This window comes from Saccopteryx leptura, chromosome 11, assembly GCF_036850995.1.
Source record: "Saccopteryx leptura isolate mSacLep1 chromosome 11, mSacLep1_pri_phased_curated, whole genome shotgun sequence".
Taxonomy (NCBI): Eukaryota; Metazoa; Chordata; class Mammalia; order Chiroptera; family Emballonuridae; genus Saccopteryx; species Saccopteryx leptura.
This window is the reverse complement of record NC_089513.1, coordinates 65,565,161-65,571,160: the sequence shown is the minus strand read 5'-3', so window position 1 is coordinate 65,571,160 and position 6,000 is coordinate 65,565,161. Positions and strand designations below refer to the sequence as shown.

General features: G+C 53.4%; 1 protein-coding gene across 4 annotated transcripts in view; it reads left to right on the top strand.

Annotated features, from left to right (window-relative positions):
• The first annotated feature begins 906 nt into the window (after window positions 1–906).
• LDLRAD4 (low density lipoprotein receptor class A domain containing 4) overlaps window positions 907–6,000 on the top strand; it is a 567,361-nt gene continuing 562,267 nt past the window's right edge. For 2 of the 4 annotated variants that reach the window (XM_066352252.1, XM_066352253.1), the window contains exon 1: window positions 1,764–1,874. The gene's annotated coding sequence lies outside the window, so the exon portion shown is untranslated. Of the gene's footprint in view, window positions 1,875–2,023; window positions 2,227–6,000 lie in introns of those variants that run through there. The other 2 variants (XM_066352257.1, XM_066352254.1) reach the window with 2 other exon arrangements.

Below are 6,000 nucleotides of genomic sequence, written 5' to 3'. Positions count from 1 at the left end.
TAGGACCTGGGCATTCTTCACTCCACTGGCTGTGTCTGGCATAGAGCAGATGCTGTGGATTGTTGCTGGGCTGAGCTGAACTGAACTGGGTGTCAAAGCTGTAGGTAGGTGGCAGTATGGTTCAACGTCCTGCTTTATATGCAGCCAGTTAGGCATTTTACACCCATCTTTGTGGTGTGGGGACAAGTTTATGAATCTTTCATCACCTCAACTTTCTCCTCTGTAAAATGGGAAACTTACAGCTGCCACAGTTATTGTGAGGATTAATAAAAAAAATCGGTGTATTCAATACTTAGTGCAGGGCTTGGCCTGCGCATTGCTCTCAATAAGTGGCAGTTATATTACACATGAGCATTGATCAAATTCTCTGCAACAATTACTGTGATAGTTGAGGAGAGCTGAATTAAGTCAACATTTCACCAACTAAAAAGTTACTGACAAGTTAATCATAGATTTCAAAAGATTCTTTTCTGATATTTTGTAAGTCATCTTGGGGGGGCACAAGTTGAAGATTGTTACCTTTTTAATTAGCTGCACCTCTGTTAGACCCTGCTTGAAACCTAAATTAGTATATTTTGGCAGAGAGGAACTGTCTAATTTTGGTGACTGTAATAAAATTGGGTTAAAATGCCCATATGCTATGGCAGTAACCAAACCCCTATCAAACACGGTTAGAGTGTGGCTGATGTCAGTGCTACCACTTCTGTAGAACAAAAATGCATGCTGCCAGCACTCACATCGAGTTCCAGTCCTAAACGGCCTTCAGAAGAAGAGAAATGTAGGTCCTTCAAGAAGGCAGAGTCGTAGCGAGATGAATCCAACTGAATTTTCATTCTGGAACCATTTACCTTATAAAGAGAGGGGATCCTAAAGGGTGACTACGTGGGGGTTAGGCTGGCTCACCGAGGATTCACCCGTCCTATTCTAAATGTCCTTCCCGTAGCCCTCCTGTGCATCTCCGGGCTGGTCCCTTAAGTCATGCCGTCCCGGGCTCACGCAGCCCGCGAGGTAACTGGTGCACGGAACACGCAGATCTGCCCTCTCGAGACAGCCCCTAGCCGGCATCCGCGAGCCGGCTCCTCCCGGCGCCACAGCCTGCCATTTCTCGGCACTTGGAGTTCCCCGTCCGGCCGGCGGTGGGCGCGCGCTCCGCGAGGCCCGAGCCCGCTGCCGCGTGCGCAGCCGGTCGGCCCCACGGAGCCCTGGGGTCCCGCGGCCTTGGCACCCGTACGCTCCCTGCTCCGTGCCCGCAGCCTGCAGAGGTCGGTGCGGTCTGTGCACGCGGGGTCGGGGCCGGCCCACCCCGTCAGCACCGCCGGCCCCGGTGGTCTGGCCGCACGCCGGGTCCCCACCGCGGAGGGGGATGGGGAGGGAGGAGAGACGCGGAGTTGGAGACAGACACAGCCTCCGCGAGCACAGTTACGGCTGGAGACAGACGGCCGCCGCGGCGGCGGGAGGAGGGAGACTTCCCCCTCCGGCGGAGGGAGGCGGGACACCTCCCTCGGCGGCCGTAGCCTCGTCTCCCTTCTACCCCCTGCCCAGAGGCTGCGGGCCGGGCCGGGCGGCACCAGCCGGCGAGTGCGGCTGGCCCAGCCCCTCTCGCGCGCCACCGCGGCCGGCCTGGGATCCCCTGCAAAGGGTCGTCGCCGCCACCGCCGCCAGACAGGCTGCGAGTCCCTGAGAAAGTGAACAGGGGGCGGAGAGCGCGGGGAAGGTCCGGGTGCAGCGTCCTGGGTTCTTAAAGAGACCGGGCGCACCGTGCCCGCCGCGGCGGCCTCGCACCCCGCGCCCCTCCCCCGCAGCCGGAAGGGCCCGCGGCCGGGCGAGCCGCACTGCGGGCGGTCCTCAGCCCCACTCCGGAGGGGCGGCCGCAGGTGAGTGTGCACCGAGGTGCTGCCGTGGTCGTGGCGTCTGGCCTAAGTTCGGGGCTGGGCTGAGGGCTGCTGTGTGGGGGGGCTGGGCGGGGGGGCACAGGGTGGCGGGGACGCGGGGACGCGGGGACAGGACGCTCCGGGAACGGGACGTCCGCGAGCTTGTACCGTCGGCGGGGGCCGAGGGTCGGCCCAGCGCTGGGCATCCTCCGCACCCTGGCGAGTGCCTCGGAGACGAGGGAGCGAGGTGTGTGAGGCAGTGTCTCCGGTGGGCACCGCGGGCATCCCGGACGCTTGTCCGGCGGTGGCTGTTGGGTGAGCGACCCGCCGCCTTGGCGGGTGTGCTTTGCTGAAGGTAGACGGCCGACCCCCACCCGGTTTTCTATTTCCCGGAGTCCCAGCGTGCGTTGTTCTGCGTTGCAGGACTTACTTCTACGCCGTTGGGAGGCCGGGGTGAGGTGGGGGTGGCCGGTCAAACTGAAGTCTTGGCTCCCTGGGCCTCTCAGTGGGCGGACTTGGAGGTCAGAGGGGAGCGGGAAGACCGGGCACGGCCTTGCAGGGGAGTTTGTGGAAAGGGCAGGGGAGCGGGAGCGGGCAGTACTCTGGACCCTGTGCCGGCAGGCCGGCGTCCCGCAGCCCCGCGCCCAGCACCCCGCATCCTGCGTCCCGCGCCGGCAAACCGGAGGACCTGGCTCACCCGGCGTCTGTCCCGGTTTCCCCTCGCGCGTTGACGTCGGTCGGCGGGCCGCCTGTAGCTCCCGGCATTGGCTGGGAAGTCGATTGTCTCGGCGGCTGCTGTTACACTCAGGCTGGGTCTCCGAGCTCTGGAGGAAGCAGGAGTGTGTTGAATTTCTCTTTGACCCTCACGGTGGAATAAACAGGAAGCGACGAGCACCCAGTCCGGGCCCCGCATTTGCCTTTGTTGTGGGGTCAGTCTGCAGAGCTGTGAGGAGGCTTCCCCCGGACCCCTGCCCGGTGGGCCGCCCATGGTGGGGTTGGAGGCGCGCCCTGTAAGTTGGCTCTGTTCAGGTTAATTACCCATGGTAGCAGAGAGGGCACTTATTTGTTTTAAAACTTACCCCCCCTTTAAATTGGAAAAGGAGAAGGATTCCCATTGAGGCAGAGATTTTCAGGAGGACGACGTGGACACGTGGTGGGTGGTGGCACCTGGAGAAGGCGCAGGGGTCAGTGTCCTGTTTCGTGGGCTTGTTGGCAGGGCATATAGTACTGCTCTGCACTGCAAGAAACTCTTTAAAGCAAGTAGGGCTTCCTCGCTGCAGTTACCCAGGCTTAGGAATGATTGCTGAGTGGCAGTGGACACAGAAACTAGCTTAATTTTTGTTTTCCTCAGTCTTTTAATTAGGCAGAATTGGATAATTTTGATTGGCTTCTTTTCTCTTCCTCTGTGTCGCTGTCTCATTATGTTGGCAACCTCTTGTTACTGGACCCCTTCACCTATAGTTCAGTGCTGCTTTCTGCATGTTCGTTAAGATTGTGATATTTGTTGGTGATTTACTGTGTGCTGGCCATTGTGGGATGTGAGGTAAGATAAGATAAGATGTACAGGGTGTTGACTTAGAGAGCTACTGTTAATTAGTTTCTTGCAGTGGAGGTGGGTAGAAATGGTGAACCATTTTGGCTCTTAAAAATATATGGATAGTGTGGCTGTCACGGAGGTTGGTGCCTTACCTCAGGAACAGGGCTGGGAAACTTCCCTTTATTTTGTTTGTTTGTTTGTTTTGTTTGTTTTTTCTTTACAGAGACAGAGAGAGAGAGAGTCAGAGAGAGGGATAGACAGGGACAGAAAGACAGGAACAGAGAGATGAGAAGCATCAATCATTAGTTTTTCATTGAGCATTGCAACACCTTAGTTGTTCATTGATTGCTTTCTCATATGTGCCTTGACTGTGGGCCTTCAGCAGACCGAGGAACCCCTTGCTTGAGCCAGCGACCTTGGGCTCAAGCTGTTGAGCTTTTGCTCAAACCAGATGAGCCCACGCTCAAGCTGGCGACCTTGGGGTCTCGAACCTGGGTCTTCCGCATCCCAGTCTGATGCTCTATCCACTGTGCCATTGCCTGGTCAGGCGGAAACTTCCCTTTAAAATGATCCTTTCCTCTAGTTGGGCTAACCAAGGAAGGTATTCTTCCATTGATAGCTCCTTTGGAGCTTCAGGACTGGGTAGTGAACTGCAGGAAACATCCTGTAGAGTCTGCACTTAGAAGCTGCCATCGTATCAAGTCATGTTCTGCATTTTGCATATGAGTATTTAGTCTTTTCTGCTATTTATATTGAGTTTATTGTCATCGGTACGTTTGCCTTTGCACTCTGCAGAATTCTTGGAACATATCATTTATGTTCAGTAAAGGATCATAATGTCAAATTTGAGTCATTATGTAGAAAACTGAGTAGATCAGATATTATCCATGCACATTTATTGAATTATAATATTTGGTTTTCTATCAACCCTTGAATGCCATTTGATGATCATTGCATAGCAGTGCATTTTAAAATATGGGGGTAAATTCTTTATGATATTTGAAAGCTTAATTCTTTTGAGAGCTTCATGTTACTATTGACATTTGAACACACTGTTAGGAATTAAGTGCCAGACTGTAAATGCCAGTAAGGGATTATTTGTTGTGATGGTGTTATAGCTACATCCTTTCCGTGTTTTAAAAAATACTCCTCTAATTTGCTAACATTCTGCTATTGCCTTTGGAAGAATTTGCCCTCATTGGGCATGGTTCTGGTTTGTGTGTTTGTATTTTTTTTTTAGTTTTAACTTTTATTTTATTTTTTTGTATTTTTCTGAAGTGAGAAGCGGGGAAGCAGACAGCCTCCCGTATGTGCCCGAACAGGGATCCTCCTAGCATGCCCACTAGGGGGTGATGCTTTGCCCATCTGGGCCATTACTCTGTTGCAACCAGAACCATTCTAGCACCTGAGGCAGAGGCCATGCAGCCATCCTCAGTGCTCAGGCCAATCTGGCTCCAATGGAGCCTTGGCTGTGGGAGGGGAAGAGAGAGAGAGAGAGAAAGGAGAGGGGGGAAGGGCGGAGAAGTAGATGGGTGCCTTTCCTATGCGCCCTGGCTGGGAATCGATCCCAGGACTTCTACACTCTGGGCTGACGCTCTACTGCTGAGTCAACAGGCCAGGCTCGTAAGTTTGTATTTCATAATGGAAAGGACTATCCCAGTGGGGCTTTGGGGCTGTCTCTTGAATACTCGTAGGGGCTTGGTTTGCATGACCATAATCCTGCAGAGGAATCCAGTCAGTGTCAGCTACTTATTAAGGAATTTTGTGCCAATTTGTTGGATTCAAAGTCCACCCCTATAGGTATGTAGACAAATATTTATTTTCCCCCAACTGCTGATGGTGTTCTAAGAATAGTTTTCTTGCCTGGCGCACTGAGAGCAAGGAACTGTCTACAGAGGTGTTTACAATTTGGGACTGTGCTGTGGTCTTGGTTGACTTAACAGCCTGGCAGAGCAGCCTTGCAGCTCATGGAACTCTGTTTTTTACCTGAGCCCCTGGAGGGGCAGCTCCCAGCCCGATGGGAATACAGGGAGCTGAGAGTGACTTTCGCTCTCTGAAGGCAGTGTCTGGCCTGCTGTCAAATAGAGACCCTAAACCCTGTCTGGGTCCCTTTGCACTCTTCCAGCGTTCAGTCAGCCCAGTGTTGAGTCACCCGTGGTCTGGGCAGGAGGTGACTGCTCTGTGTCATCGTGTAAAAGCCAAGCACTCTCAGGGCTCGGGGCAGGGACACTTGCAGCTGTGACTGGTTCGATCTTTCTGGCAGCCCTCACCACGTTTCTTCTCGTCTTTCTTCTGAATCTAGGCTTATGGAGTCTCCACGATGTGTCTGTCTGTCCTTTTGGGTGAGAGTTACTAGGGAAGAAAGAAAACTCAAGGAGCGACAGCTCTGAAAGATCATTCCATGTTAATCCCAAAATTTTAGAAATGTTTAACATCCCTTTTATAGGCACATGGCTATTAAATGTGAACCATAGCAAAATAGCTGCGTAGTCCCAAATTGCCCTTTCCTCCCTCCTTCCATTCTGTCTTTCCTTTTTGTAGGTCTCAGAAACTTGCCTGGAAGCCATTATTATCTGATGTCAGAATGACTTT